The sequence below is a fragment of the Neoarius graeffei genome (assembly GCF_027579695.1).
Source record: "Neoarius graeffei isolate fNeoGra1 chromosome 18 unlocalized genomic scaffold, fNeoGra1.pri SUPER_18_unloc_1, whole genome shotgun sequence".
NCBI lineage: Eukaryota > Metazoa > Chordata > Actinopteri > Siluriformes > Ariidae > Neoarius > Neoarius graeffei.
In genome coordinates this window covers 1,137,501-1,159,755 of record NW_026869982.1, presented here as the reverse complement: position 1 = coordinate 1,159,755, position 22,255 = coordinate 1,137,501, and the positions used below count along the sequence as shown (strand labels likewise).

At 45.5% G+C, this 22,255-nt stretch overlaps 49 non-coding genes and 40 pseudogenes across 49 annotated transcripts; all 89 read left to right on the top strand.

Moving 5' to 3' along the window:
• The first annotated feature begins 97 nt into the window (after window positions 1-97).
• On the top strand, window positions 98-216 carry LOC132877446 (5S ribosomal RNA). Its single transcript, XR_009653123.1, has one exon. It is a non-coding gene; the product is annotated as a 5S ribosomal RNA (ribosomal RNA).
• Window positions 217-338: 122 nt separating this feature from the next.
• On the top strand, window positions 339-457 carry LOC132879499 (5S ribosomal RNA; annotated as a pseudogene).
• Window positions 458-579: 122 nt separating this feature from the next.
• LOC132877445 (5S ribosomal RNA) lies at window positions 580-698 on the top strand. The gene has a single exon (XR_009653122.1). It is a non-coding gene; the product is annotated as a 5S ribosomal RNA (ribosomal RNA).
• A 127-nt stretch (window positions 699-825) lies between these two features.
• Window positions 826-944, top strand: LOC132877444 (5S ribosomal RNA). Its single transcript, XR_009653121.1, has one exon. It is a non-coding gene; the product is annotated as a 5S ribosomal RNA (ribosomal RNA).
• A 112-nt stretch (window positions 945-1,056) lies between these two features.
• On the top strand, window positions 1,057-1,175 carry LOC132879772 (5S ribosomal RNA; annotated as a pseudogene).
• A 117-nt stretch (window positions 1,176-1,292) lies between these two features.
• LOC132877862 (5S ribosomal RNA) lies at window positions 1,293-1,411 on the top strand. Its single transcript, XR_009653525.1, has one exon. It is a non-coding gene; the product is annotated as a 5S ribosomal RNA (ribosomal RNA).
• A 122-nt stretch (window positions 1,412-1,533) lies between these two features.
• Window positions 1,534-1,652, top strand: LOC132878280 (5S ribosomal RNA; annotated as a pseudogene).
• A 122-nt stretch (window positions 1,653-1,774) lies between these two features.
• Window positions 1,775-1,893, top strand: LOC132877443 (5S ribosomal RNA). The gene has a single exon (XR_009653120.1). It is a non-coding gene; the product is annotated as a 5S ribosomal RNA (ribosomal RNA).
• Window positions 1,894-2,015: 122 nt separating this feature from the next.
• Window positions 2,016-2,134, top strand: LOC132877442 (5S ribosomal RNA). The gene has a single exon (XR_009653119.1). It is a non-coding gene; the product is annotated as a 5S ribosomal RNA (ribosomal RNA).
• Window positions 2,135-2,539: 405 nt separating this feature from the next.
• LOC132878850 (5S ribosomal RNA) lies at window positions 2,540-2,658 on the top strand (annotated as a pseudogene).
• A 242-nt stretch (window positions 2,659-2,900) lies between these two features.
• Window positions 2,901-3,019, top strand: LOC132878849 (5S ribosomal RNA; annotated as a pseudogene).
• A 189-nt stretch (window positions 3,020-3,208) lies between these two features.
• LOC132881038 (5S ribosomal RNA) lies at window positions 3,209-3,327 on the top strand (annotated as a pseudogene).
• Window positions 3,328-3,541: 214 nt separating this feature from the next.
• Window positions 3,542-3,660, top strand: LOC132881036 (5S ribosomal RNA; annotated as a pseudogene).
• Window positions 3,661-3,777: 117 nt separating this feature from the next.
• Window positions 3,778-3,896, top strand: LOC132876631 (5S ribosomal RNA). Its single transcript, XR_009652340.1, has one exon. It is a non-coding gene; the product is annotated as a 5S ribosomal RNA (ribosomal RNA).
• Window positions 3,897-4,018: 122 nt separating this feature from the next.
• LOC132879379 (5S ribosomal RNA) lies at window positions 4,019-4,137 on the top strand (annotated as a pseudogene).
• Window positions 4,138-4,251: 114 nt separating this feature from the next.
• On the top strand, window positions 4,252-4,370 carry LOC132881328 (5S ribosomal RNA; annotated as a pseudogene).
• Window positions 4,371-4,487: 117 nt separating this feature from the next.
• LOC132878328 (5S ribosomal RNA) lies at window positions 4,488-4,606 on the top strand (annotated as a pseudogene).
• Window positions 4,607-4,723: 117 nt separating this feature from the next.
• LOC132877441 (5S ribosomal RNA) lies at window positions 4,724-4,842 on the top strand. The gene has a single exon (XR_009653118.1). It is a non-coding gene; the product is annotated as a 5S ribosomal RNA (ribosomal RNA).
• A 122-nt stretch (window positions 4,843-4,964) lies between these two features.
• LOC132879498 (5S ribosomal RNA) lies at window positions 4,965-5,083 on the top strand (annotated as a pseudogene).
• Window positions 5,084-5,205: 122 nt separating this feature from the next.
• On the top strand, window positions 5,206-5,324 carry LOC132877440 (5S ribosomal RNA). Its single transcript, XR_009653117.1, has one exon. It is a non-coding gene; the product is annotated as a 5S ribosomal RNA (ribosomal RNA).
• A 127-nt stretch (window positions 5,325-5,451) lies between these two features.
• On the top strand, window positions 5,452-5,570 carry LOC132877439 (5S ribosomal RNA). Its single transcript, XR_009653116.1, has one exon. It is a non-coding gene; the product is annotated as a 5S ribosomal RNA (ribosomal RNA).
• Window positions 5,571-5,682: 112 nt separating this feature from the next.
• On the top strand, window positions 5,683-5,801 carry LOC132879771 (5S ribosomal RNA; annotated as a pseudogene).
• Window positions 5,802-5,918: 117 nt separating this feature from the next.
• Window positions 5,919-6,037, top strand: LOC132877861 (5S ribosomal RNA). Its single transcript, XR_009653524.1, has one exon. It is a non-coding gene; the product is annotated as a 5S ribosomal RNA (ribosomal RNA).
• Window positions 6,038-6,159: 122 nt separating this feature from the next.
• Window positions 6,160-6,278, top strand: LOC132878279 (5S ribosomal RNA; annotated as a pseudogene).
• Window positions 6,279-6,400: 122 nt separating this feature from the next.
• Window positions 6,401-6,519, top strand: LOC132877438 (5S ribosomal RNA). The gene has a single exon (XR_009653115.1). It is a non-coding gene; the product is annotated as a 5S ribosomal RNA (ribosomal RNA).
• Window positions 6,520-6,641: 122 nt separating this feature from the next.
• On the top strand, window positions 6,642-6,760 carry LOC132877436 (5S ribosomal RNA). Its single transcript, XR_009653113.1, has one exon. It is a non-coding gene; the product is annotated as a 5S ribosomal RNA (ribosomal RNA).
• Window positions 6,761-6,944: 184 nt separating this feature from the next.
• On the top strand, window positions 6,945-7,063 carry LOC132881035 (5S ribosomal RNA; annotated as a pseudogene).
• A 117-nt stretch (window positions 7,064-7,180) lies between these two features.
• Window positions 7,181-7,299, top strand: LOC132876630 (5S ribosomal RNA). The gene has a single exon (XR_009652339.1). It is a non-coding gene; the product is annotated as a 5S ribosomal RNA (ribosomal RNA).
• Window positions 7,300-7,421: 122 nt separating this feature from the next.
• On the top strand, window positions 7,422-7,540 carry LOC132878496 (5S ribosomal RNA; annotated as a pseudogene).
• A 114-nt stretch (window positions 7,541-7,654) lies between these two features.
• On the top strand, window positions 7,655-7,773 carry LOC132881327 (5S ribosomal RNA; annotated as a pseudogene).
• Window positions 7,774-7,890: 117 nt separating this feature from the next.
• Window positions 7,891-8,009, top strand: LOC132877435 (5S ribosomal RNA). The gene has a single exon (XR_009653112.1). It is a non-coding gene; the product is annotated as a 5S ribosomal RNA (ribosomal RNA).
• A 117-nt stretch (window positions 8,010-8,126) lies between these two features.
• LOC132877434 (5S ribosomal RNA) lies at window positions 8,127-8,245 on the top strand. Its single transcript, XR_009653111.1, has one exon. It is a non-coding gene; the product is annotated as a 5S ribosomal RNA (ribosomal RNA).
• Window positions 8,246-8,367: 122 nt separating this feature from the next.
• LOC132879497 (5S ribosomal RNA) lies at window positions 8,368-8,486 on the top strand (annotated as a pseudogene).
• Window positions 8,487-8,608: 122 nt separating this feature from the next.
• LOC132877432 (5S ribosomal RNA) lies at window positions 8,609-8,727 on the top strand. Its single transcript, XR_009653110.1, has one exon. It is a non-coding gene; the product is annotated as a 5S ribosomal RNA (ribosomal RNA).
• A 117-nt stretch (window positions 8,728-8,844) lies between these two features.
• LOC132877431 (5S ribosomal RNA) lies at window positions 8,845-8,963 on the top strand. The gene has a single exon (XR_009653109.1). It is a non-coding gene; the product is annotated as a 5S ribosomal RNA (ribosomal RNA).
• A 112-nt stretch (window positions 8,964-9,075) lies between these two features.
• Window positions 9,076-9,194, top strand: LOC132879770 (5S ribosomal RNA; annotated as a pseudogene).
• A 117-nt stretch (window positions 9,195-9,311) lies between these two features.
• LOC132878278 (5S ribosomal RNA) lies at window positions 9,312-9,430 on the top strand (annotated as a pseudogene).
• Window positions 9,431-9,552: 122 nt separating this feature from the next.
• Window positions 9,553-9,671, top strand: LOC132877429 (5S ribosomal RNA). Its single transcript, XR_009653107.1, has one exon. It is a non-coding gene; the product is annotated as a 5S ribosomal RNA (ribosomal RNA).
• Window positions 9,672-9,793: 122 nt separating this feature from the next.
• LOC132877428 (5S ribosomal RNA) lies at window positions 9,794-9,912 on the top strand. The gene has a single exon (XR_009653106.1). It is a non-coding gene; the product is annotated as a 5S ribosomal RNA (ribosomal RNA).
• A 117-nt stretch (window positions 9,913-10,029) lies between these two features.
• Window positions 10,030-10,148, top strand: LOC132877427 (5S ribosomal RNA). The gene has a single exon (XR_009653105.1). It is a non-coding gene; the product is annotated as a 5S ribosomal RNA (ribosomal RNA).
• A 117-nt stretch (window positions 10,149-10,265) lies between these two features.
• LOC132877785 (5S ribosomal RNA) lies at window positions 10,266-10,384 on the top strand. Its single transcript, XR_009653452.1, has one exon. It is a non-coding gene; the product is annotated as a 5S ribosomal RNA (ribosomal RNA).
• Window positions 10,385-10,506: 122 nt separating this feature from the next.
• Window positions 10,507-10,625, top strand: LOC132879496 (5S ribosomal RNA; annotated as a pseudogene).
• A 122-nt stretch (window positions 10,626-10,747) lies between these two features.
• Window positions 10,748-10,866, top strand: LOC132877426 (5S ribosomal RNA). The gene has a single exon (XR_009653104.1). It is a non-coding gene; the product is annotated as a 5S ribosomal RNA (ribosomal RNA).
• Window positions 10,867-10,983: 117 nt separating this feature from the next.
• On the top strand, window positions 10,984-11,102 carry LOC132877425 (5S ribosomal RNA). Its single transcript, XR_009653103.1, has one exon. It is a non-coding gene; the product is annotated as a 5S ribosomal RNA (ribosomal RNA).
• A 122-nt stretch (window positions 11,103-11,224) lies between these two features.
• LOC132879495 (5S ribosomal RNA) lies at window positions 11,225-11,343 on the top strand (annotated as a pseudogene).
• Window positions 11,344-11,465: 122 nt separating this feature from the next.
• LOC132877423 (5S ribosomal RNA) lies at window positions 11,466-11,584 on the top strand. The gene has a single exon (XR_009653101.1). It is a non-coding gene; the product is annotated as a 5S ribosomal RNA (ribosomal RNA).
• A 122-nt stretch (window positions 11,585-11,706) lies between these two features.
• Window positions 11,707-11,825, top strand: LOC132877422 (5S ribosomal RNA). Its single transcript, XR_009653100.1, has one exon. It is a non-coding gene; the product is annotated as a 5S ribosomal RNA (ribosomal RNA).
• Window positions 11,826-11,937: 112 nt separating this feature from the next.
• LOC132879769 (5S ribosomal RNA) lies at window positions 11,938-12,056 on the top strand (annotated as a pseudogene).
• Window positions 12,057-12,173: 117 nt separating this feature from the next.
• Window positions 12,174-12,292, top strand: LOC132877860 (5S ribosomal RNA). The gene has a single exon (XR_009653523.1). It is a non-coding gene; the product is annotated as a 5S ribosomal RNA (ribosomal RNA).
• A 122-nt stretch (window positions 12,293-12,414) lies between these two features.
• Window positions 12,415-12,533, top strand: LOC132878277 (5S ribosomal RNA; annotated as a pseudogene).
• A 122-nt stretch (window positions 12,534-12,655) lies between these two features.
• Window positions 12,656-12,774, top strand: LOC132877421 (5S ribosomal RNA). Its single transcript, XR_009653099.1, has one exon. It is a non-coding gene; the product is annotated as a 5S ribosomal RNA (ribosomal RNA).
• Window positions 12,775-12,896: 122 nt separating this feature from the next.
• Window positions 12,897-13,015, top strand: LOC132877420 (5S ribosomal RNA). The gene has a single exon (XR_009653098.1). It is a non-coding gene; the product is annotated as a 5S ribosomal RNA (ribosomal RNA).
• A 139-nt stretch (window positions 13,016-13,154) lies between these two features.
• Window positions 13,155-13,273, top strand: LOC132881034 (5S ribosomal RNA; annotated as a pseudogene).
• Window positions 13,274-13,390: 117 nt separating this feature from the next.
• LOC132878174 (5S ribosomal RNA) lies at window positions 13,391-13,509 on the top strand (annotated as a pseudogene).
• A 122-nt stretch (window positions 13,510-13,631) lies between these two features.
• Window positions 13,632-13,750, top strand: LOC132878495 (5S ribosomal RNA; annotated as a pseudogene).
• Window positions 13,751-13,864: 114 nt separating this feature from the next.
• LOC132881326 (5S ribosomal RNA) lies at window positions 13,865-13,983 on the top strand (annotated as a pseudogene).
• Window positions 13,984-14,100: 117 nt separating this feature from the next.
• Window positions 14,101-14,219, top strand: LOC132877419 (5S ribosomal RNA). The gene has a single exon (XR_009653097.1). It is a non-coding gene; the product is annotated as a 5S ribosomal RNA (ribosomal RNA).
• Window positions 14,220-14,336: 117 nt separating this feature from the next.
• On the top strand, window positions 14,337-14,455 carry LOC132877418 (5S ribosomal RNA). Its single transcript, XR_009653096.1, has one exon. It is a non-coding gene; the product is annotated as a 5S ribosomal RNA (ribosomal RNA).
• Window positions 14,456-14,577: 122 nt separating this feature from the next.
• Window positions 14,578-14,696, top strand: LOC132879494 (5S ribosomal RNA; annotated as a pseudogene).
• A 122-nt stretch (window positions 14,697-14,818) lies between these two features.
• On the top strand, window positions 14,819-14,937 carry LOC132877416 (5S ribosomal RNA). The gene has a single exon (XR_009653095.1). It is a non-coding gene; the product is annotated as a 5S ribosomal RNA (ribosomal RNA).
• Window positions 14,938-15,064: 127 nt separating this feature from the next.
• Window positions 15,065-15,183, top strand: LOC132877933 (5S ribosomal RNA). Its single transcript, XR_009653591.1, has one exon. It is a non-coding gene; the product is annotated as a 5S ribosomal RNA (ribosomal RNA).
• Window positions 15,184-15,295: 112 nt separating this feature from the next.
• Window positions 15,296-15,414, top strand: LOC132879768 (5S ribosomal RNA; annotated as a pseudogene).
• Window positions 15,415-15,531: 117 nt separating this feature from the next.
• On the top strand, window positions 15,532-15,650 carry LOC132877859 (5S ribosomal RNA). The gene has a single exon (XR_009653522.1). It is a non-coding gene; the product is annotated as a 5S ribosomal RNA (ribosomal RNA).
• Window positions 15,651-15,772: 122 nt separating this feature from the next.
• On the top strand, window positions 15,773-15,891 carry LOC132878276 (5S ribosomal RNA; annotated as a pseudogene).
• A 122-nt stretch (window positions 15,892-16,013) lies between these two features.
• On the top strand, window positions 16,014-16,132 carry LOC132877415 (5S ribosomal RNA). Its single transcript, XR_009653094.1, has one exon. It is a non-coding gene; the product is annotated as a 5S ribosomal RNA (ribosomal RNA).
• A 122-nt stretch (window positions 16,133-16,254) lies between these two features.
• LOC132877414 (5S ribosomal RNA) lies at window positions 16,255-16,373 on the top strand. The gene has a single exon (XR_009653093.1). It is a non-coding gene; the product is annotated as a 5S ribosomal RNA (ribosomal RNA).
• A 234-nt stretch (window positions 16,374-16,607) lies between these two features.
• On the top strand, window positions 16,608-16,726 carry LOC132881033 (5S ribosomal RNA; annotated as a pseudogene).
• Window positions 16,727-16,843: 117 nt separating this feature from the next.
• Window positions 16,844-16,962, top strand: LOC132876629 (5S ribosomal RNA). The gene has a single exon (XR_009652338.1). It is a non-coding gene; the product is annotated as a 5S ribosomal RNA (ribosomal RNA).
• A 122-nt stretch (window positions 16,963-17,084) lies between these two features.
• On the top strand, window positions 17,085-17,203 carry LOC132878494 (5S ribosomal RNA; annotated as a pseudogene).
• A 114-nt stretch (window positions 17,204-17,317) lies between these two features.
• Window positions 17,318-17,436, top strand: LOC132881325 (5S ribosomal RNA; annotated as a pseudogene).
• A 117-nt stretch (window positions 17,437-17,553) lies between these two features.
• LOC132877943 (5S ribosomal RNA) lies at window positions 17,554-17,672 on the top strand. The gene has a single exon (XR_009653601.1). It is a non-coding gene; the product is annotated as a 5S ribosomal RNA (ribosomal RNA).
• Window positions 17,673-17,789: 117 nt separating this feature from the next.
• Window positions 17,790-17,908, top strand: LOC132877413 (5S ribosomal RNA). Its single transcript, XR_009653092.1, has one exon. It is a non-coding gene; the product is annotated as a 5S ribosomal RNA (ribosomal RNA).
• A 122-nt stretch (window positions 17,909-18,030) lies between these two features.
• On the top strand, window positions 18,031-18,149 carry LOC132879492 (5S ribosomal RNA; annotated as a pseudogene).
• Window positions 18,150-18,271: 122 nt separating this feature from the next.
• Window positions 18,272-18,390, top strand: LOC132877411 (5S ribosomal RNA). Its single transcript, XR_009653090.1, has one exon. It is a non-coding gene; the product is annotated as a 5S ribosomal RNA (ribosomal RNA).
• Window positions 18,391-18,517: 127 nt separating this feature from the next.
• LOC132877410 (5S ribosomal RNA) lies at window positions 18,518-18,636 on the top strand. The gene has a single exon (XR_009653089.1). It is a non-coding gene; the product is annotated as a 5S ribosomal RNA (ribosomal RNA).
• A 112-nt stretch (window positions 18,637-18,748) lies between these two features.
• LOC132879767 (5S ribosomal RNA) lies at window positions 18,749-18,867 on the top strand (annotated as a pseudogene).
• A 117-nt stretch (window positions 18,868-18,984) lies between these two features.
• Window positions 18,985-19,103, top strand: LOC132877858 (5S ribosomal RNA). Its single transcript, XR_009653521.1, has one exon. It is a non-coding gene; the product is annotated as a 5S ribosomal RNA (ribosomal RNA).
• A 122-nt stretch (window positions 19,104-19,225) lies between these two features.
• LOC132878274 (5S ribosomal RNA) lies at window positions 19,226-19,344 on the top strand (annotated as a pseudogene).
• A 122-nt stretch (window positions 19,345-19,466) lies between these two features.
• Window positions 19,467-19,585, top strand: LOC132877409 (5S ribosomal RNA). The gene has a single exon (XR_009653088.1). It is a non-coding gene; the product is annotated as a 5S ribosomal RNA (ribosomal RNA).
• A 194-nt stretch (window positions 19,586-19,779) lies between these two features.
• Window positions 19,780-19,898, top strand: LOC132881032 (5S ribosomal RNA; annotated as a pseudogene).
• A 117-nt stretch (window positions 19,899-20,015) lies between these two features.
• On the top strand, window positions 20,016-20,134 carry LOC132877408 (5S ribosomal RNA). The gene has a single exon (XR_009653087.1). It is a non-coding gene; the product is annotated as a 5S ribosomal RNA (ribosomal RNA).
• A 122-nt stretch (window positions 20,135-20,256) lies between these two features.
• LOC132879491 (5S ribosomal RNA) lies at window positions 20,257-20,375 on the top strand (annotated as a pseudogene).
• Window positions 20,376-20,497: 122 nt separating this feature from the next.
• Window positions 20,498-20,616, top strand: LOC132877407 (5S ribosomal RNA). Its single transcript, XR_009653086.1, has one exon. It is a non-coding gene; the product is annotated as a 5S ribosomal RNA (ribosomal RNA).
• Window positions 20,617-20,743: 127 nt separating this feature from the next.
• On the top strand, window positions 20,744-20,862 carry LOC132877406 (5S ribosomal RNA). The gene has a single exon (XR_009653085.1). It is a non-coding gene; the product is annotated as a 5S ribosomal RNA (ribosomal RNA).
• Window positions 20,863-20,974: 112 nt separating this feature from the next.
• On the top strand, window positions 20,975-21,093 carry LOC132879766 (5S ribosomal RNA; annotated as a pseudogene).
• A 117-nt stretch (window positions 21,094-21,210) lies between these two features.
• Window positions 21,211-21,329, top strand: LOC132877857 (5S ribosomal RNA). The gene has a single exon (XR_009653520.1). It is a non-coding gene; the product is annotated as a 5S ribosomal RNA (ribosomal RNA).
• Window positions 21,330-21,451: 122 nt separating this feature from the next.
• On the top strand, window positions 21,452-21,570 carry LOC132878273 (5S ribosomal RNA; annotated as a pseudogene).
• Window positions 21,571-21,692: 122 nt separating this feature from the next.
• On the top strand, window positions 21,693-21,811 carry LOC132877405 (5S ribosomal RNA). Its single transcript, XR_009653084.1, has one exon. It is a non-coding gene; the product is annotated as a 5S ribosomal RNA (ribosomal RNA).
• Window positions 21,812-21,933: 122 nt separating this feature from the next.
• Window positions 21,934-22,052, top strand: LOC132877404 (5S ribosomal RNA). The gene has a single exon (XR_009653083.1). It is a non-coding gene; the product is annotated as a 5S ribosomal RNA (ribosomal RNA).
• Window positions 22,053-22,255: the final 203 nt, after the last annotated feature.

Below are 22,255 nucleotides of genomic sequence, written 5' to 3'. Positions count from 1 at the left end.
GAAATCTGTTTGAATTTTCCTTCTGCTCGCAAGGCAAGAATTTTCCTTCTGGGCGCAAGGCAAGGCAAGAAAAACGGCACATTTCCAACTAACTGTTGCTTATGGCCAAACCACTCTGACAACGCCTGATCCCGTCTGATCTCAGAAGCTAAACAGAGTTGGGCCTGGTTAGTACTTGAGTGGGAGACTGCCTAGGAATACCAGGTACTGTAAGCATTTTATTTTGTCTTCTTGCAGAAATCTGTTTGAATTTTCCTTCTGCTCGCAAGGCAAGAATTTTCCTTCTGGGCGCAAGGCAAGGCAAGGCAAGAAAAACGGCACATTTCCAACTAACTGTTGCTTATGGCCAAACCACTCTGACATCGCCTGATCCCGTCTGATCTCAGAAACTAAACAGAGTTGGGCCTGGTTAGTACTTGAGTGGGAGACTGAATAGGAATACCAGGTACTGTAAGCATTTTATTTTGTCTTCTAGCAGAAATCTGTTTGAATTTTCCTTCTGCTCGCAAGGCAAGAATTTTCCTTCTGGGCGCAAGGCAAGGCAAGGCAAGAAAAACGGCACATTTCCAACTAACTGTTGCTTATGGCCAAACCACTCTGACAACGCCTGATCCCGTCTGATCTCAGAAGCTAAACAGAGTTGGGCCTGGTTAGTACTTGAGTGGGAGACTGCCTAGGAATACCAGGTACTGTAAGCATTTTATTTTGTCTTCTTGCAGAAATCTGTTTGAATTTTCCTTCTGCTCGCAAGGCAAGAATTTTCCTTCTGGGCGCAAGGCAAGGCAAGGCAAGGCAAGAAAAACGGCACATTTCCAACTAACTGTTGCTTATGGCCAAACCACTCTGACAACGCCTGATCCCGTCTGATCTCAGAAGCTAAACAGAGTTGGGCCTGGTTAGTACTTGAGTGGGAGACTGCCTAGGAATACCAGGTACTGTAAGCATTTTATTTTGTCTTCTAGCAGAAATCTGTTTGAATTTTCCTTCTGGTCGCAAGGCAAGAATTTTCCTTCTGGGCGCAAGGCAAGAAAAATGGCACATTTCCAACAAGCTGTTGCTTACGGCCAAACCACTCTGACAACGCCTGATCCTGTCAGATCTCAGAAACTAAACAGAGTTGGGCCTGTTTAGTACTTGAGTGGGAGACTGCCTAGTAATACCAGGTACTGTAAGCATTTTATTTTGTCTTCTTGCAGAAATCTGTTTGAATTTTCCTTCTGCTCGCAAGGCAAGAATTTTCCTTCTGGTCGCAAGGCAAGGCAAGAAAAACGGCACATTTCCAACTAACTGCTGCTTATGGCCAAACCACTCTGACAACGCCTGATCCCGTCTGATCTCAGAAGCTAAACAGAGTTGGGCCTGGATAGTACTTGAGTGGGAGACTGCCTAGGAATACCAGGTACTGTAAGCATTTTATTTTGTCTTCTAGCAGAAATCTGTTTGAATTTTCCTTCTGCTCGCAAGGCAAGAATTTTCCTTCTGGGCGCAAGGCAAGGCAAGGCAAGAAAAACGGCACATTTCCAACTCACTGTTGCTTATGGCCAAACCACTCTGACAACGCCTGATCCCGTCTGATCTCAGAAGCTAAACAGAGTTAGGCCTGGTTAGTACTTGAGTGGGAGACTGCCTAGGAATACCAGGTACTGTAAGCATTTTATTTTGTCTTCTTGCAGAAATCTGTTTGAATTTTCCTTCTGCTCGCAAGGCAAGAATTTTCCTTCTGGTCGCAAGGCAAGGCAAGGCAAGAAAAACGGCACATTTCCAACTAACTGTTGCTTATGGCCAAACCACTCTGACAACGCCTGATCCCGTCTGATCTCAGAAGCTAAACAGAGTTGGGCCTGGTTAGTACTTGAGTGGGAGACTGCCTAGGAATACCAGGTACTGTAAGCATTTTATTTTGTCTTCTAGCAGAAATCTGTTTGAATTTTCCTTCTGCTCGCAAGGCAAGAATTTTCCTTCTGGGCGCAAGGCAAGGCAAGGCAAGAAAAACGACACATTTCCAACTAACTGTTGCTTATGGCCAAACCACTCTGACAACGCCTGATCCCGTCTGATCTCAGAAGCTAAACAGAGTTGGGCCTGGTTAGTACTTGAGTGGGAGACTGCCTAGGAATACCAGGTACTGTAAGCATTTTATTTTGTCTTCTTGCAGAAATCTGTTTGAATTTTCCTTCTGCTCGCAAGGCAAGAATTTTCCTTCTGGGCGCAAGGCAAGGCAAGGCAAGGCAAGGCAAGGCAAGGCAAGGCAAGGCAAGGCAAGGCAAGGCAAGGCAAGGCAAGGCACACATTTCCAGACTGTTGTTTACGTCCAAACCACTCTGACAATGCCTGATCCTGTCTGATCTGAGAAGCTAAACAGAGTTGGGCCTGGTTAGTACTTGAGTGTGAGACTGCCTAGGAATACCAAGTACTGTAAGCATTTTATTTTGTCTCCTTGCAGAAATCTGTTTGAATTTTCCTTCTGCTCGCAAGGCAAGAATTTTCCTTCTGGGCGCAAGGCAAGGCAAGAAAAACGGCACATTTCCAACTAACTGTTGCTTATGGCCAAACCACTCTGACAACGTCTGATCCTGTCTGATCTCAGAAGCTAAACAGAGTTGGGCCTGGTTAGTACTTGAGTGGGAGACTGCCTAGGAATACCAGGTACTGTAAGCATTTTATTTTGTCTTCTTGCAGAAATCGACAATGCCTGATCCTGTCTGATCTGAGAAGCTAAACAGAGTTGGGCCTGGTTAGTACTTGAGTGTGAGACTGCCTAGGAATACCAAGTACTGTAAGCATTTTATTTTGTCTCCTTGCAGAAATCTGTTTGAATTTTCCTTCTGCTCGCAAGGCAAGAATTTTCCTTCTGGGCGCAAGGCAAGGCAAGAAAAACGGCACATTTCCAACTAACTGTTGCTTATGGCCAAACCACTCTGACAACGTCTGATCCTGTCTGATCTCAGAAGCTAAACAGAGTTGGGCCTGGTTAGTACTTGAGTGGGAGACTGCCTAGGAATACCAGGTACTGTAAGCATTTTATTTTGTCTTCTTGCAGAAATCTGTTTGAATTTTCCTTCTGCTCGCAAGGCAAGAATTTTCCTTCTGGGCGCAAGGCAAGGCAAGGCAAGGCAAGGCAAGGCAAGGCAAGGCAAGGCAAGGCAAGGCAAGGCAAGGCAAGGCAAGGCAAGGCAAGGCAAGGCAAGGCGCACATTTCCAGACTGTTGTTTACGTCCAAACCACTCTGACAATGCCTGATCCTGTCTGATCTGAGAAGCTAAACAGAGTTGGGCCTGGTTAGTACTTGAGTGTGAGACTGCCTAGGAATACCAGGTACTGTAAGCATTTTATTTTGTCTCCTTGCAGAAATCTGTTTGAATTTTCCTTCTGCTCGCAAGGCAAGAATTTTCCTTCTGGGCGCAAGGCAAGGCAAGGCAAGGCAAGGCAAGGCAAGGCAAGGCAAGGCAAGGCAAGGCAAGGCAAGGCAAGGCAAGGCAAGGCAAGGCAAGGCAAGGCAAGGCAAGGCAAGGCAAGGCAAGGCGCACATTTCCAGACTGTTGTTTACGTCCAAACCACTCTGACAATGCCTGATCCTGTCTGATCTGAGAAGCTAAACAGAGTTGGGCCTGGTTAGTACTTGAGTGTGAGACTGCCTAGGAATACCAGGTACTGTAAGCATTTTATTTTGTCTCCTTGCAGAAATCTGTTTGAATTTTCCTTCTGCTCGCAAGGCAAGAATTTTCCTTCTGGTCGCAAGGCAAGGCAAGAAAAACGGCACATTTCCAACTAACTGTTGCTTACGGCCAAACCACTCTGACAACGCCTGATCCCGTCTGATCTCAGAAGCTAAACAGAGTTGGGCCTGGTTAGTACTTGAGTGGGAGACTGCCTAGGAATACCAGGTACTGTAAGCATTTTATTTTGTCTTCTAGCAGAAATCTGTTTGAATTTTCCTTCTGCTCGCAAGGCAAGAATTTTCCTTCTGGGCGCAAGGCAAGGCAAGGCAAGAAAAACGGCACATTTCCAACTAACTGTTGCTTATGGCCAAGCCACTCTGACAACGCCTGATCCCGTCTGATGTCAGAAGCTAAACAGAGTTGGGCCTGGTTAGTACTTGAGTGGGAGACTGCCTAGGAATACCAGGTACTGTAAGCATTTTATTTTGTCTTCTTGCAGAAATCTGTTTGAATTTTCCTTCTGGTCGCAAGGCAAGAATTTTCCTTCTGATCGCAAGGCAAGGCAAGAAAAACGGCACATTTCCAGACTATTGCTTATGTCCAAACCACTCTGACAATGCCTGATCCTGTCTGATCTGAGAAGCTAAACAGAGTTGGGCCTGTTTAGTACTTGAGTGGGAGACTGCCTAGTAATACCAGGTACTGTAAGCATTTTATTTTGTCTTCTTGCAGAAATCTGTTTGAATTTTCCTTCTGCTCGCAAGGCAAGAATTTTCCTTCTGGTCGCAAGGCAAGGCAAGAAAAACGGCACATTTCCAACTAACTGTTGCTTATGGCCAAACCACTCTGACAACGCCTGATCCAGTCTGATCTCAGAAGCTAAACAGAGTTGGGCCTGGTTAGTACTTGAGTGGGAGACTGCCTAGGAATACCAGGTACTGTAAGCATTTTATTTTGTCTTCTAGCAGAAATCTGTTTGAATTTTCCTTCTGCTCGCAAGGCAAGAATTTTCCTTCTGGGCGCAAGGCAAGGCAAGAAAAACGGCACATTTCCAACTAACTGTTGCTTATGGCCAAACCACTCTGACAACGCCTGATCCCGTCTGATCTCAGAAGCTAAACAGAGTTGGGCCTGGTTAGTACTTGAGTGGGAGACTGCCTAGGAATACCAGGTACTGTAAGCATTTTATTTTGTCTTCTTGCAGAAATCTGTTTGAATTTTCCTTCTGCTCGCAAGGCAAGAATTTTCCTTCTGGGCGCAAGGCAAGGCAAGGCAAGAAAAACGGCACATTTCCAACTAACTGTTGCTTATGGCCAAACCACTCTGACATCGCCTGATCCCGTCTGATCTCAGAAACTAAACAGAGTTGGGCCTGGTTAGTACTTGAGTGGGAGACTGAATAGGAATACCAGGTACTGTAAGCATTTTATTTTGTCTTCTAGCAGAAATCTGTTTGAATTTTCCTTCTGCTCGCAAGGCAAGAATTTTCCTTCTGGGCGCAAGGCAAGGCAAGGCAAGAAAAACGGCACATTTCCAACTAACTGTTGCTTATGGCCAAACCACTCTGACAACGCCTGATCCCGTCTGATCTCAGAAGCTAAACAGAGTTGGGCCTGGTTAGTACTTGAGTGGGAGACTGCCTAGGAATACCAGGTACTGTAAGCATTTTATTTTGTCTTCTTGCAGAAATCTGTTTGAATTTTCCTTCTGCTCGCAAGGCAAGAATTTTCCTTCTGGGCGCAAGGCAAGGCAAGGCAAGGCAAGAAAAACGGCACATTTCCAACTAACTGTTGCTTATGGCCAAACCACTCTGACAACGCCTGATCCCGTCTGATCTCAGAAGCTAAACAGAGTTGGGCCTGGTTAGTACTTGAGTGGGAGACTGCCTAGGAATACCAGGTACTGTAAGCATTTTATTTTGTCTTCTAGCAGAAATCTGTTTGAATTTTCCTTCTGGTCGCAAGGCAAGAATTTTCCTTCTGGGCGCAAGGCAAGAAAAATGGCACATTTCCAACAAGCTGTTGCTTACGGCCAAACCACTCTGACAACGCCTGATCCTGTCAGATCTCAGAAACTAAACAGAGTTGGGCCTGTTTAGTACTTGAGTGGGAGACTGCCTAGTAATACCAGGTACTGTAAGCATTTTATTTTGTCTTCTTGCAGAAATCTGTTTGAATTTTCCTTCTGCTCGCAAGGCAAGAATTTTCCTTCTGGTCGCAAGGCAAGGCAAGAAAAACGGCACATTTCCAACTAACTGCTGCTTATGGCCAAACCACTCTGACAACGCCTGATCCCGTCTGATCTCAGAAGCTAAACAGAGTTGGGCCTGGATAGTACTTGAGTGGGAGACTGCCTAGGAATACCAGGTACTGTAAGCATTTTATTTTGTCTTCTAGCAGAAATCTGTTTGAATTTTCCTTCTGCTCGCAAGGCAAGAATTTTCCTTCTGGGCGCAAGGCAAGGCAAGGCAAGAAAAACGGCACATTTCCAACTCACTGTTGCTTATGGCCAAACCACTCTGACAACGCCTGATCCCGTCTGATCTCAGAAGCTAAACAGAGTTAGGCCTGGTTAGTACTTGAGTGGGAGACTGCCTAGGAATACCAGGTACTGTAAGCATTTTATTTTGTCTTCTTGCAGAAATCTGTTTGAATTTTCCTTCTGCTCGCAAGGCAAGAATTTTCCTTCTGGTCGCAAGGCAAGGCAAGGCAAGAAAAACGGCACATTTCCAACTAACTGTTGCTTATGGCCAAACCACTCTGACAACGCCTGATCCCGTCTGATCTCAGAAGCTAAACAGAGTTGGGCCTGGTTAGTACTTGAGTGGGAGACTGCCTAGGAATACCAGGTACTGTAAGCATTTTATTTTGTCTTCTAGCAGAAATCTGTTTGAATTTTCCTTCTGCTCGCAAGGCAAGAATTTTCCTTCTGGGCGCAAGGCAAGGCAAGGCAAGAAAAACGACACATTTCCAACTAACTGTTGCTTATGGCCAAACCACTCTGACAACGCCTGATCCCGTCTGATCTCAGAAGCTAAACAGAGTTGGGCCTGGTTAGTACTTGAGTGGGAGACTGCCTAGGAATACCAGGTACTGTAAGCATTTTATTTTGTCTTCTTGCAGAAATCTGTTTGAATTTTCCTTCTGCTCGCAAGGCAAGAATTTTCCTTCTGGGCGCAAGGCAAGGCAAGGCAAGGCAAGGCAAGGCAAGGCAAGGCAAGGCAAGGCAAGGCAAGGCAAGGCAAGGCAAGGCAAGGCAAGGCAAGGCGCACATTTCCAGACTGTTGTTTACGTCCAAACCACTCTGACAATGCCTGATCCTGTCTGATCTGAGAAGCTAAACAGAGTTGGGCCTGGTTAGTACTTGAGTGTGAGACTGCCTAGGAATACCAGGTACTGTAAGCATTTTATTTTGTCTCCTTGCAGAAATCTGTTTGAATTTTCCTTCTGCTCGCAAGGCAAGAATTTTCCTTCTGGTCGCAAGGCAAGGCAAGAAAAACGGCACATTTCCAACTAACTGTTGCTTACGGCCAAACCACTCTGACAACGCCTGATCCCGTCTGATCTCAGAAGCTAAACAGAGTTGGGCCTGGTTAGTACTTGAGTGGGAGACTGCCTAGGAATACCAGGTACTGTAAGCATTTTATTTTGTCTTCTAGCAGAAATCTGTTTGAATTTTCCTTCTGCTCGCAAGGCAAGAATTTTCCTTCTGGGCGCAAGGCAAGGCAAGGCAAGAAAAACGGCACATTTCCAACTAACTGTTGCTTATGGCCAAACCACTCTGACAACGCCTGATCCCGTCTGATGTCAGAAGCTAAACAGAGTTGGGCCTGGTTAGTACTTGAGTGGGAGACTGCCTAGGAATACCAGGTACTGTAAGCATTTTATTTTGTCTTCTTGCAGAAATCTGTTTGAATTTTCCTTCTGGTCGCAAGGCAAGAATTTTCCTTCTGATCGCAAGGCAAGGCAAGAAAAACGGCACATTTCCAGACTATTGCTTATGTCCAAACCACTCTGACAATGCCTGATCCTGTCTGATCTGAGAAGCTAAACAGAGTTGGGCCTGTTTAGTACTTGAGTGGGAGACTGCCTAGTAATACCAGGTACTGTAAGCATTTTATTTTGTCTTCTTGCAGAAATCTGTTTGAATTTTCCTTCTGCTCGCAAGGCAAGAATTTTCCTTCTGGTCGCAAGGCAAGGCAAGAAAAACGGCACATTTCCAACTAACTGTTGCTTATGGCCAAACCACTCTGACAACGCCTGATCCCGTCTGATCTCAGAAGCTAAACAGAGTTGGGCCTGGTTAGTACTTGAGTGGGAGACTGCCTAGGAATACCAGGTACTGTAAGCATTTTATTTTGTCTTCTAGCAGAAATCTGTTTGAATTTTCCTTCTGCTCGCAAGGCAAGAATTTTCCTTCTGGGCGCAAGGCAAGGCAAGAAAAACGGCACATTTCCAACTAACTGTTGCTTATGGCCAAACCACTCTGACAACGCCTGATCCCGTCTGATCTCAGAAGCTAAACAGAGTTGGGCCTGGTTAGTACTTGAGTGGGAGACTGCCTAGGAATACCAGGTACTGTAAGCATTTTATTTTGTCTTCTTGCAGAAATCTGTTTGAATTTTCCTTCTGCTCGCAAGGCAAGAATTTTCCTTCTGGGCGCAAGGCAAGGCAAGGCAAGAAAAACGGCACATTTCCAACTAACTGTTGCTTATGGCCAAACCACTCTGACATCGCCTGATCCCGTCTGATCTCAGAAACTAAACAGAGTTGGGCCTGGTTAGTACTTGAGTGGGAGACTGAATAGGAATACCAGGTACTGTAAGCATTTTATTTTGTCTTCTAGCAGAAATCTGTTTGAATTTTCCTTCTGCTCGCAAGGCAAGAATTTTCCTTCTGGGCGCAAGGCAAGGCAAGGCAAGAAAAACGGCACATTTCCAACTAACTGTTGCTTATGGCCAAACCACTCTGACAACGCCTGATCCCGTCTGATCTCAGAAGCTAAACAGAGTTGGGCCTGGTTAGTACTTGAGTGGGAGACTGCCTAGGAATACCAGGTACTGTAAGCATTTTATTTTGTCTTCTTGCAGAAATCTGTTTGAATTTTCCTTCTGCTCGCAAGGCAAGAATTTTCCTTCTGGGCGCAAGGCAAGGCAAGAAAAACGGCACATTTCCAACTAACTGTTGCTTATGGCCAAACCACTCTGACAACGCCTGATCCCGTCTGATCTCAGAAGCTAAACAGAGTTGGGCCTGGTTAGTACTTGAGTGGGAGACTGCCTAGGAATACCAGGTACTGTAAGCATTTTATTTTGTCTTCTAGCAGAAATCTGTTTGAATTTTCCTTCTGGTCGCAAGGCAAGAATTTTCCTTCTGGGCGCAAGGCAAGAAAAATGGCACATTTCCAACAAGCTGTTGCTTACGGCCAAACCACTCTGACAACGCCTGATCCTGTCAGATCTCAGAAACTAAACAGAGTTGGGCCTGTTTAGTACTTGAGTGGGAGACTGCCTAGTAATACCAGGTACTGTAAGCATTTTATTTTGTCTTCTTGCAGAAATCTGTTTGAATTTTCCTTCTGCTCGCAAGGCAAGAATTTTCCTTCTGGTCGCAAGGCAAGGCAAGAAAAACGGCACATTTCCAACTCACTGTTGCTTATGGCCAAACCACTCTGACAACGCCTGATCCCGTCTGATCTCAGAAGCTAAACAGAGTTAGGCCTGGTTAGTACTTGAGTGGGAGACTGCCTAGGAATACCAGGTACTGTAAGCATTTTATTTTGTCTTCTTGCAGAAATCTGTTTGAATTTTCCTTCTGCTCGCAAGGCAAGAATTTTCCTTCTGGTCGCAAGGCAAGGCAAGGCAAGAAAAACGGCACATTTCCAACTAACTGTTGCTTATGGCCAAACCACTCTGACAACGCCTGATCCCGTCTGATCTCAGAAGCTAAACAGAGTTGGGCCTGGTTAGTACTTGAGTGGGAGACTGCCTAGGAATACCAGGTACTGTAAGCATTTTATTTTGTCTTCTAGCAGAAATCTGTTTGAATTTTCCTTCTGCTCGCAAGGCAAGAATTTTCCTTCTGGGCGCAAGGCAAGGCAAGGCAAGAAAAACGACACATTTCCAACTAACTGTTGCTTATGGCCAAACCACTCTGACAACGCCTGATCCCGTCTGATCTCAGAAGCTAAACAGAGTTGGGCCTGGTTAGTACTTGAGTGGGAGACTGCCTAGGAATACCAGGTACTGTAAGCATTTTATTTTGTCTTCTTGCAGAAATCTGTTTGAATTTTCCTTCTGCTCGCAAGGCAAGAATTTTCCTTCTGGGCGCAAGGCAAGGCAAGAAAAACGGCACATTTCCAACTAACTGTTGCTTATGGCCAAACCACTCTGACAACGCCTGATCCCGTCTGATCTCAGAAGCTAAACAGAGTTGGGCCTGGTTAGTACTTGAGTGGGAGACTGCCTAGGAATACCAGGTACTGTAAGCATTTTATTTTGTCTTCTAGCAGAAATCTGTTTGAATTTTCCTTCTGCTCGCAAGGCAAGAATTTTCCTTCTGGGCGCAAGGCAAGGCAAGAAAAACGGCACATTTCCAACTAACTGTTGCTTATGGCCAAACCACTCTGGCAACGCCTGATCCCGTCTGATCTCAGAAGCTAAACAGAGTTGGGCCTGGTTAGTACTTGAGTGGGAGACTGCCTAGGAATACCAGGTACTGTAAGCATTTTATTTTGTCTTCTTGCAGAAATCTGTTTGAATTTTCCTTCTGCTCGCAAGGCAAGAATTTTCCTTCTGGGCGCAAGGCAAGGCAAGGCAAGAAAAACGGCACATTTCCAACTAACTGTTGCTTATGGCCAAACCACTCTGACATCGCCTGATCCCGTCTGATCTCAGAAACTAAACAGAGTTGGGCCTGGTTAGTACTTGAGTGGGAGACTGAATAGGAATACCAGGTACTGTAAGCATTTTATTTTGTCTTCTAGCAGAAATCTGTTTGAATTTTCCTTCTGCTCGCAAGGCAAGAATTTTCCTTCTGGGCGCAAGGCAAGGCAAGGCAAGAAAAACGGCACATTTCCAACTAACTGTTGCTTATGGCCAAACCACTCTGACAACGCCTGATCCCGTCTGATCTCAGAAGCTAAACAGAGTTGGGCCTGGTTAGTACTTGAGTGGGAGACTGCCTAGGAATACCAGGTACTGTAAGCATTTTATTTTGTCTTCTAGCAGAAATCTGTTTGAATTTTCCTTCTGCTCGCAAGGCAAGAATTTTCCTTCTGGGCGCAAGGCAAGGCAAGAAAAACGGCACATTTCCAACTAACTGTTGCTTATGGCCAAACCACTCTGACAACGCCTGATCCCGTCTGATCTCAGAAGCTAAACAGAGTTGGGCCTGGTTAGTACTTGAGTGGGAGACTGCCTAGGAATACCAGGTACTGTAAGCATTTTATTTTGTCTTCTTGCAGAAATCTGTTTGAATTTTCCTTCTGCTCGCAAGGCAAGAATTTTCCTTCTGGGCGCAAGGCAAGGCAAGGCAAGAAAAACGGCACATTTCCAACTAACTGTTGCTTATGGCCAAACCACTCTGACATCGCCTGATCCCGTCTGATCTCAGAAACTAAACAGAGTTGGGCCTGGTTAGTACTTGAGTGGGAGACTGAATAGGAATACCAGGTACTGTAAGCATTTTATTTTGTCTTCTAGCAGAAATCTGTTTGAATTTTCCTTCTGCTCGCAAGGCAAGAATTTTCCTTCTGGGCGCAAGGCAAGGCAAGGCAAGAAAAACGGCACATTTCCAACTAACTGTTGCTTATGGCCAAACCACTCTGACAACGCCTGATCCCGTCTGATCTCAGAAGCTAAACAGAGTTGGGCCTGGTTAGTACTTGAGTGGGAGACTGCCTAGGAATACCAGGTACTGTAAGCATTTTATTTTGTCTTCTTGCAGAAATCTGTTTGAATTTTCCTTCTGCTCGCAAGGCAAGAATTTTCCTTCTGGGCGCAAGGCAAGGCAAGGCAAGAAAAACGGCACATTTCCAACTAACTGTTGCTTATGGCCAAACCACTCTGACAACGCCTGATCCCGTCTGATCTCAGAAGCTAAACAGAGTTGGGCCTGGTTAGTACTTGAGTGGGAGACTGCCTAGGAATACCAGGTACTGTAAGCATTTTATTTTGTCTTCTAGCAGAAATCTGTTTGAATTTTCCTTCTGGTCGCAAGGCAAGAATTTTCCTTCTGGGCGCAAGGCAAGAAAAATGGCACATTTCCAACAAGCTGTTGCTTACGGCCAAACCACTCTGACAACGCCTGATCCTGTCAGATCTCAGAAACTAAACAGAGTTGGGCCTGTTTAGTACTTGAGTGGGAGACTGCCTAGTAATACCAGGTACTGTAAGCATTTTATTTTGTCTTCTTGCAGAAATCTGTTTGAATTTTCCTTCTGCTCGCAAGGCAAGAATTTTCCTTCTGGTCGCAAGGCAAGGCAAGAAAAACGGCACATTTCCAACTAACTGCTGCTTATGGCCAAACCACTCTGACAACGCCTGATCCCGTCTGATCTCAGAAGCTAAACAGAGTTGGGCCTGGATAGTACTTGAGTGGGAGACTGCCTAGGAATACCAGGTACTGTAAGCATTTTATTTTGTCTTCTAGCAGAAATCTGTTTGAATTTTCCTTCTGCTCGCAAGGCAAGAATTTTCCTTCTGGGCGCAAGGCAAGGCAAGGCAAGAAAAACGGCACATTTCCAACTCACTGTTGCTTATGGCCAAACCACTCTGACAACGCCTGATCCCGTCTGATCTCAGAAGCTAAACAGAGTTAGGCCTGGTTAGTACTTGAGTGGGAGACTGCCTAGGAATACCAGGTACTGTAAGCATTTTATTTTGTCTTCTTGCAGAAATCTGTTTGAATTTTCCTTCTGCTCGCAAGGCAAGAATTTTCCTTCTGGTCGCAAGGCAAGGCAAGGCAAGAAAAACGGCACATTTCCAACTAACTGTTGCTTATGGCCAAACCACTCTGACAACGCCTGATCCCGTCTGATCTCAGAAGCTAAACAGAGTTGGGCCTGGTTAGTACTTGAGTGGGAGACTGCCTAGGAATACCAGGTACTGTAAGCATTTTATTTTGTCTTCTAGCAGAAATCTGTTTGAATTTTCCTTCTGCTCGCAAGGCAAGAATTTTCCTTCTGGGCGCAAGGCAAGGCAAGGCAAGAAAAACGACACATTTCCAACTAACTGTTGCTTATGGCCAAACCACTCTGACAACGCCTGATCCCGTCTGATCTCAGAAGCTAAACAGAGTTGGGCCTGGTTAGTACTTGAGTGGGAGACTGCCTAGGAATACCAGGTACTGTAAGCATTTTATTTTGTCTTCTTGCAGAAATCTGTTTGAATTTTCCTTCTGCTCGCAAGGCAAGAATTTTCCTTCTGGGCGCAAGGCAAGGCAAGGCAAGGCAAGGCAAGGCAAGGCAAGGCAAGGCACACATTTCCAGACTGTTGTTTACGTCCAAACCACTCTGACAATGCCTGATCCTGTCTGATCTGAGAAGCTAAACAGAGTTGGGCCTGGTTAGTACTTGAGTGTGAGACTGCCTAGGAATACCAGGTACTGTAAGCATTTTATTTTGTCTCCTTGCAGAAATCTGTTTGAATTTTCCTTCTGCTCGCAAGGCAAGAATTTTCCTTCTGGTCGCAAGGCAAGGCAAGAAAAACGGCACATTTCCAACTAACTGTTGCTTACGGCCAAACCACTCTGACAACGCCTGATCCCGTCTGATCACAGAAGCTAAACAGAGTTGGGCCTGGTTAGTACTTGAGTGGGAGACTGCCTAGGAATACCAGGTACTGTAAGCATTTTATTTTGTCTTCTAGCAGAAATCTGTTTGAATTTTCCTTCTGCTCGCAAGGCAAGAATTTTCCTTCTGGGCGCAAGGCAAGGCAAGGCAAGAAAAACGGCACATTTCCAACTAACTGTTGCTTATGGCCAAACCACTCTGACAACGCCTGATCCCGTCTGATGTCAGAAGCTAAACAGAGTTGGGCCTGGTTAGTACTTGAGTGGGAGACTGCCTAGGAATACCAGGTACTGTAAGCATTTTATTTTGTCTTCTTGCAGAAATCTGTTTGAATTTTCCTTCTGGTCGCAAGGCAAGAATTTTCCTTCTGATCGCAAGGCAAGGCAAGAAAAACGGCACATTTCCAGACTATTGCTTATGTCCAAACCACTCTGACAATGCCTGATCCTGTCTGATCTGAGAAGCTAAACAGAGTTGGGCCTGTTTAGTACTTGAGTGGGAGACTGCCTAGTAATACCAGGTACTGTAAGCATTTTATTTTGTCTTCTTGCAGAAATCTGTTTGAATTTTCCTTCTGCTCGCAAGGCAAGAATTTTCCTTCTGGTCGCAAGGCAAGGCAAGAAAAACGGCACATTTCCAACTAACTGTTGCTTATGGCCAAACCACTCTGACAACGCCTGATCCCGTCTGATCTCAGAAGCTAAACAGAGTTGGGCCTGGTTAGTACTTGAGTGGGAGACTGCCTAGGAATACCAGGTACTGTAAGCATTTTATTTTGTCTTCTAGCAGAAATCTGTTTGAATTTTCCTTCTGCTCGCAAGGCAAGAATTTTCCTTCTGGGCGCAAGGCAAGGCAAGAAAAACGGCACATTTCCAACTAACTGTTGCTTATGGCCAAACCACTCTGACAACGCCTGATCCCGTCTGATCTCAGAAGCTAAACAGAGTTGGGCCTGGTTAGTACTTGAGTGGGAGACTGCCTAGGAATACCAGGTACTGTAAGCATTTTATTTTGTCTTCTTGCAGAAATCTGTTTGAATTTTCCTTCTGCTCGCAAGGCAAGAATTTTCCTTCTGGGCGCAAGGCAAGGCAAGGCAAGAAAAACGGCACATTTCCAACTAACTGTTGCTTATGGCCAAACCACTCTGACATCGCCTGATCCCGTCTGATCTCAGAAACTAAACAGAGTTGGGCCTGGTTAGTACTTGAGTGGGAGACTGAATAGGAATACCAGGTACTGTAAGCATTTTATTTTGTCTTCTAGCAGAAATCTGTTTGAATTTTCCTTCTGCTCGCAAGGCAAGAATTTTCCTTCTGGGCGCAAGGCAAGGCAAGGCAAGAAAAACGGCACATTTCCAACTAACTGTTGCTTATGGCCAAACCACTCTGACAACGCCTGATCCCGTCTGATCTCAGAAGCTAAACAGAGTTGGGCCTGGTTAGTACTTGAGTGGGAGACTGCCTAGGAATACCAGGTACTGTAAGCATTTTATTTTGTCTTCTTGCAGAAATCTGTTTGAATTTTCCTTCTGCTCGCAAGGCAAGAATTTTCCTTCTGGGCGCAAGGCAAGGCAAGGCAAGGCAAGAAAAACGGCACATTTCCAACTAACTGTTGCTTATGGCCAAACCACTCTGTCAACGCCTGATCCCGTCTGATCTCAGAAGCTAAACAGAGTTGGGCCTGGTTAGTACTTGAGTGGGAGACTGCCTAGGAATACCAGGTACTGTAAGCATTTTATTTTGTCTTCTAGCAGAAATCTGTTTGAATTTTCCTTCTGGTCGCAAGGCAAGAATTTTCCTTCTGGGCGCAAGGCAAGAAAAATGGCACATTTCCAACAAGCTGTTGCTTACGGCCAAACCACTCTGACAACGCCTGATCCTGTCAGATCTCAGAAACTAAACAGAGTTGGGCCTGTTTAGTACTTGAGTGGGAGACTGCCTAGTAATACCAGGTACTGTAAGCATTTTATTTTGTCTTCTTGCAGAAATCTGTTTGAATTTTCCTTCTGCTCGCAAGGCAAGAATTTTCCTTCTGGTCGCAAGGCAAGGCAAGAAAAACGGCACATTTCCAACTAACTGCTGCTTATGGCCAAACCACTCTGACAACGCCTGATCCCGTCTGATCTCAGAAGCTAAACAGAGTTGGGCCTGGATAGTACTTGAGTGGGAGACTGCCTAGGAATACCAGGTACTGTAAGCATTTTATTTTGTCTTCTAGCAGAAATCTGTTTGAATTTTCCTTCTGCTCGCAAGGCAAGAATTTTCCTTCTGGGCGCAAGGCAAGGCAAGGCAAGAAAAACGGCACATTTCCAACTCACTGTTGCTTATGGCCAAACCACTCTGACAACGCCTGATCCCGTCTGATCTCAGAAGCTAAACAGAGTTAGGCCTGGTTAGTACTTGAGTGGGAGACTGCCTAGGAATACCAGGTACTGTAAGCATTTTATTTTGTCTTCTTGCAGAAATCTGTTTGAATTTTCCTTCTGCTCGCAAGGCAAGAATTTTCCTTCTGGTCGCAAGGCAAGGCAAGGCAAGAAAAACGGCACATTTCCAACTAACTGTTGCTTATGGCCAAACCACTCTGACAACGCCTGATCCCGTCTGATCTCAGAAGCTAAACAGAGTTGGGCCTGGTTAGTACTTGAGTGGGAGACTGCCTAGGAATACCAGGTACTGTAAGCATTTTATTTTGTCTTCTAGCAGAAATCTGTTTGAATTTTCCTTCTGCTCGCAAGGCAAGAATTTTCCTTCTGGGCGCAAGGCAAGGCAAGGCAAGAAAAACGACACATTTCCAACTAACTGTTGCTTATGGCCAAACCACTCTGACAACGCCTGATCCCGTCTGATCTCAGAAGCTAAACAGAGTTGGGCCTGGTTAGTACTTGAGTGGGAGACTGCCTAGGAATACCAGGTACTGTAAGCATTTTATTTTGTCTTCTTGCAGAAATCTGTTTGAATTTTCCTTCTGCTCGCAAGGCAAGAATTTTCCTTCTGGGCGCAAGGCAAGGCAAGGCAAGGCAAGGCAAGGCAAGGCAAGGCAAGGCAAGGCAAGGCAAGGCAAGGCAAGGCAAGGCAAGGCAAGGCAAGGCAAGGCAAGGCAAGGCAAGGCAAGGCAAGGCAAGGCAAGGCAAGGCAAGGCGCACATTTCCAGACTGTTGTTTACGTCCAAACCACTCTGACAATGCCTGATCCTGTCTGATCTGAGAAGCTAAACAGAGTTGGGCCTGGTTAGTACTTGAGTGTGAGACTGCCTAGGAATACCAGGTACTGTAAGCATTTTATTTTGTCTCCTTGCAGAAATCTGTTTGAATTTTCCTTCTGCTCGCAAGGCAAGAATTTTCCTTCTGGTCGCAAGGCAAGGCAAGAAAAACGGCACATTTCCAACTAACTGTTGCTTACGGCCAAACCACTCTGACAACGCCTGATCCCGTCTGATCTCAGAAGCTAAACAGAGTTGGGCCTGGTTAGTACTTGAGTGGGAGACTGCCTAGGAATACCAGGTACTGTAAGCATTTTATTTTGTCTTCTAGCAGAAATCTGTTTGAATTTTCCTTCTGCTCGCAAGGCAAGAATTTTCCTTCTGGGCGCAAGGCAAGGCAAGGCAAGAAAAACGGCACATTTCCAACTAACTGTTGCTTATGGCCAAACCACTCTGACAACGCCTGATCCCGTCTGATGTCAGAAGCTAAACAGAGTTGGGCCTGGTTAGTACTTGAGTGGGAGACTGCCTAGGAATACCAGGTACTGTAAGCATTTTATTTTGTCTTCTTGCAGAAATCTGTTTGAATTTTCCTTCTGGTCGCAAGGCAAGAATTTTCCTTCTGATCGCAAGGCAAGGCAAGAAAAACGGCACATTTCCAGACTATTGCTTATGTCCAAACCACTCTGACAATGCCTGATCCTGTCTGATCTGAGAAGCTAAACAGAGTTGGGCCTGTTTAGTACTTGAGTGGGAGACTGCCTAGTAATACCAGGTACTGTAAGCATTTTATTTTGTCTTCTTGCAGAAATCTGTTTGAATTTTCCTTCTGCTCGCAAGGCAAGAATTTTCCTTCTGGTCGCAAGGCAAGGCAAGAAAAACGGCACATTTCCAACTAACTGTTGCTTATGGCCAAACCACTCTGACAACGCCTGATCCCTTCTGATCTCAGAAGCTAAACAGAGTTGGGCCTGGTTAGTACTTGAGTGGGAGACTGCCTAGGAATACCAGGTACTGTAAGCATTTTATTTTGTCTTCTAGCAGAAATCTGTTTGAATTTTCCTTCTGCTCGCAAGGCAAGAATTTTCCTTCTGGGCGCAAGGCAAGGCAAGAAAAACGGCACATTTCCAACTAACTGTTGCTTATGGCCAAACCACTCTGACAACGCCTGATCCCGTCTGATCTCAGAAGCTAAACAGAGTTGGGCCTGGTTAGTACTTGAGTGGGAGACTGCCTAGGAATACCAGGTACTGTAAGCATTTTATTTTGTCTTCTTGCAGAAATCTGTTTGAATTTTCCTTCTGCTCGCAAGGCAAGAATTTTCCTTCTGGGCGCAAGGCAAGGCAAGGCAAGAAAAACGGCACATTTCCAACTAACTGTTGCTTATGGCCAAACCACTCTGACATCGCCTGATCCCGTCTGATCTCAGAAACTAAACAGAGTTGGGCCTGGTTAGTACTTGAGTGGGAGACTGAATAGGAATACCAGGTACTGTAAGCATTTTATTTTGTCTTCTAGCAGAAATCTGTTTGAATTTTCCTTCTGCTCGCAAGGCAAGAATTTTCCTTCTGGGCGCAAGGCAAGGCAAGGCAAGAAAAACGGCACATTTCCAACTAACTGTTGCTTATGGCCAAACCACTCTGACAACGCCTGATCCCGTCTGATCTCAGAAGCTAAACAGAGTTGGGCCTGGTTAGTACTTGAGTGGGAGACTGCCTAGGAATACCAGGTACTGTAAGCATTTTATTTTGTCTTCTTGCAGAAATCTGTTTGAATTTTCCTTCTGCTCGCAAGGCAAGAATTTTCCTTCTGGGCGCAAGGCAAGGCAAGGCAAGGCAAGAAAAACGGCACATTTCCAACTAACTGTTGCTTATGGCCAAACCACTCTGACAACGCCTGATCCCGTCTGATCTCAGAAGCTAAACAGAGTTGGGCCTGGTTAGTACTTGAGTGGGAGACTGCCTAGGAATACCAGGTACTGTAAGCATTTTATTTTGTCTTCTAGCAGAAATCTGTTTGAATTTTCCTTCTGGTCGCAAGGCAAGAATTTTCCTTCTGGGCGCAAGGCAAGAAAAATGGCACATTTCCAACAAGCTGTTGCTTACGGCCAAACCACTCTGACAACGCCTGATCCTGTCAGATCTCAGAAACTAAACAGAGTTGGGCCTGTTTAGTACTTGAGTGGGAGACTGCCTAGTAATACCAGGTACTGTAAGCATTTTATTTTGTCTTCTTGCAGAAATCTGTTTGAATTTTCCTTCTGCTCGCAAGGCAAGAATTTTCCTTCTGGTCGCAAGGCAAGGCAAGAAAAACGGCACATTTCCAACTAACTGCTGCTTATGGCCAAACCACTCTGACAACGCCTGATCCCGTCTGATCTCAGAAGCTAAACAGAGTTGGGCCTGGATAGTACTTGAGTGGGAGACTGCCTAGGAATACCAGGTACTGTAAGCATTTTATTTTGTCTTCTAGCAGAAATCTGTTTGAATTTTCCTTCTGCTCGCAAGGCAAGAATTTTCCTTCTGGGCGCAAGGCAAGGCAAGGCAAGAAAAACGGCACATTTCCAACTCACTGTTGCTTATGGCCAAACCACTCTGACAACGCCTGATCCCGTCTGATCTCAGAAGCTAAACAGAGTTAGGCCTGGTTAGTACTTGAGTGGGAGACTGCCTAGGAATACCAGGTACTGTAAGCATTTTATTTTGTCTTCTTGCAGAAATCTGTTTGAATTTTCCTTCTGCTCGCAAGGCAAGAATTTTCCTTCTGGTCGCAAGGCAAGGCAAGGCAAGAAAAACGGCACATTTCCAACTAACTGTTGCTTATGGCCAAACCACTCTGACAACGCCTGATCCCGTCTGATCTCAGAAGCTAAACAGAGTTGGGCCTGGTTAGTACTTGAGTGGGAGACTGCCTAGGAATACCAGGTACTGTAAGCATTTTATTTTGTCTTCTTGCAGAAATCTGTTTGAATTTTCCTTCTGCTCGCAAGGCAAGAATTTTCCTTCTGGGCGCAAGGCAAGGCAAGGCAAGGCAAGGCAAGGCAAGGCAAGGCAAGGCAAGGCAAGGCAAGGCAAGGCAAGGCAAGGCAAGGCAAGGCAAGGCAAGGCAAGGCGCACATTTCCAGACTGTTGTTTACGTCCAAACCACTCTGACAATGCCTGATCCTGTCTGATCTGAGAAGCTAAACAGAGTTGGGCCTGGTTAGTACTTGAGTGTGAGACTGCCTAGGAATACCAGGTACTGTAAGCATTTTATTTTGTCTCCTTGCAGAAATCTGTTTGAATTTTCCTTCTGCTCGCAAGGCAAGAATTTTCCTTCTGGGCGCAAGGCAAGGCAAGAAAAACGGCACATTTCCAACTAACTGTTGCTTATGGCCAAACCACTCTGACAACGCCTGATCCCGTCTGATCTCAGAAGCTAAACAGAGTTGGGCCTGGTTAGTACTTGAGTGGGAGACTGCCTAGGAATACCAGGTACTGTAAGCATTTTATTTTGTCTTCTTGCAGAAATCTGTTTGAATTTTCCTTCTGCTCGCAAGGCAAGAATTTTCCTTCTGGGCGCAAGGCAAGGCAAGGCAAGAAAAACGGCACATTTCCAACTAACTGTTGCTTATGGCCAAACCACTCTGACATCGCCTGATCCCGTCTGATCTCAGAAACTAAACAGAGTTGGGCCTGGTTAGTACTTGAGTGGGAGACTGAATAGGAATACCAGGTACTGTAAGCATTTTATTTTGTCTTCTAGCAGAAATCTGTTTGAATTTTCCTTCTGCTCGCAAGGCAAGAATTTTCCTTCTGGGCGCAAGGCAAGGCAAGGCAAGAAAAACGGCACATTTCCAACTAACTGTTGCTTATGGCCAAACCACTCTGACAACGCCTGATCCCGTCTGATCTCAGAAGCTAAACAGAGTTGGGCCTGGTTAGTACTTGAGTGGGAGACTGCCTAGGAATACCAGGTACTGTAAGCATTTTATTTTGTCTTCTTGCAGAAATCTGTTTGAATTTTCCTTCTGCTCGCAAGGCAAGAATTTTCCTTCTGGGCGCAAGGCAAGGCAAGGCAAGGCAAGAAAAACGGCACATTTCCAACTAACTGTTGCTTATGGCCAAACCACTCTGACAACGCCTGATCCCGTCTGATCTCAGAAGCTAAACAGAGTTGGGCCTGGTTAGTACTTGAGTGGGAGACTGCCTAGGAATACCAGGTACTGTAAGCATTTTATTTTGTCTTCTAGCAGAAATCTGTTTGAATTTTCCTTCTGGTCGCAAGGCAAGAATTTTCCTTCTGGGCGCAAGGCAAGAAAAATGGCACATTTCCAACAAGCTGTTGCTTACGGCCAAACCACTCTGACAACGCCTGATCCTGTCAGATCTCAGAAACTAAACAGAGTTGGGCCTGTTTAGTACTTGAGTGGGAGACTGCCTAGTAATACCAGGTACTGTAAGCATTTTATTTTGTCTTCTTGCAGAAATCTGTTTGAATTTTCCTTCTGCTCGCAAGGCAAGAATTTTCCTTCTGGTCGCAAGGCAAGGCAAGAAAAACGGCACATTTCCAACTAACTGCTGCTTATGGCCAAACCACTCTGACAACGCCTGATCCCGTCTGATCTCAGAAGCTAAACAGAGTTGGGCCTGGATAGTACTTGAGTGGGAGACTGCCTAGGAATACCAGGTACTGTAAGCATTTTATTTTGTCTTCTAGCAGAAATCTGTTTGAATTTTCCTTCTGCTCGCAAGGCAAGAATTTTCCTTCTGGGCGCAAGGCAAGGCAAGGCAAGAAAAACGGCACATTTCCAACTCACTGTTGCTTATGGCCAAACCACTCTGACAACGCCTGATCCCGTCTGATCTCAGAAGCTAAACAGAGTTAGGCCTGGTTAGTACTTGAGTGGGAGACTGCCTAGGAATACCAGGTACTGTAAGCATTTTATTTTGTCTTCTTGCAGAAATCTGTTTGAATTTTCCTTCTGCTCGCAAGGCAAGAATTTTCCTTCTGGTCGCAAGGCAAGGCAAGGCAAGAAAAACGGCACATTTCCAACTAACTGTTGCTTATGGCCAAACCACTCTGACAACGCCTGATCCCGTCTGATCTCAGAAGCTAAACAGAGTTGGGCCTGGTTAGTACTTGAGTGGGAGACTGCCTAGGAATACCAGGTACTGTAAGCATTTTATTTTGTCTTCTAGCAGAAATCTGTTTGAATTTTCCTTCTGCTCGCAAGGCAAGAATTTTCCTTCTGGGCGCAAGGCAAGGCAAGGCAAGAAAAACGACACATTTCCAACTAACTGTTGCTTATGGCCAAACCACTCTGACAACGCCTGATCCCGTCTGATCTCAGAAGCTAAACAGAGTTGGGCCTGGTTAGTACTTGAGTGGGAGACTGCCTAGGAATACCAGGTACTGTAAGCATTTTATTTTGTCTTCTTGCAGAAATCTGTTTGAATTTTCCTTCTGCTCGCAAGGCAAGGATTTTCCTTCTGGGCGCAAGGCAAGGCAAGGCAAGGCAAGGCAAGGCAAGGCAAGGCAAGGCAAGGCAAGGCAAGGCAAGGCAAGGCAAGGCAAGGCAAGGCAAGGCAAGGCAAGGCAAGGCAAGGCAAGGCAAGGCAAGGCAA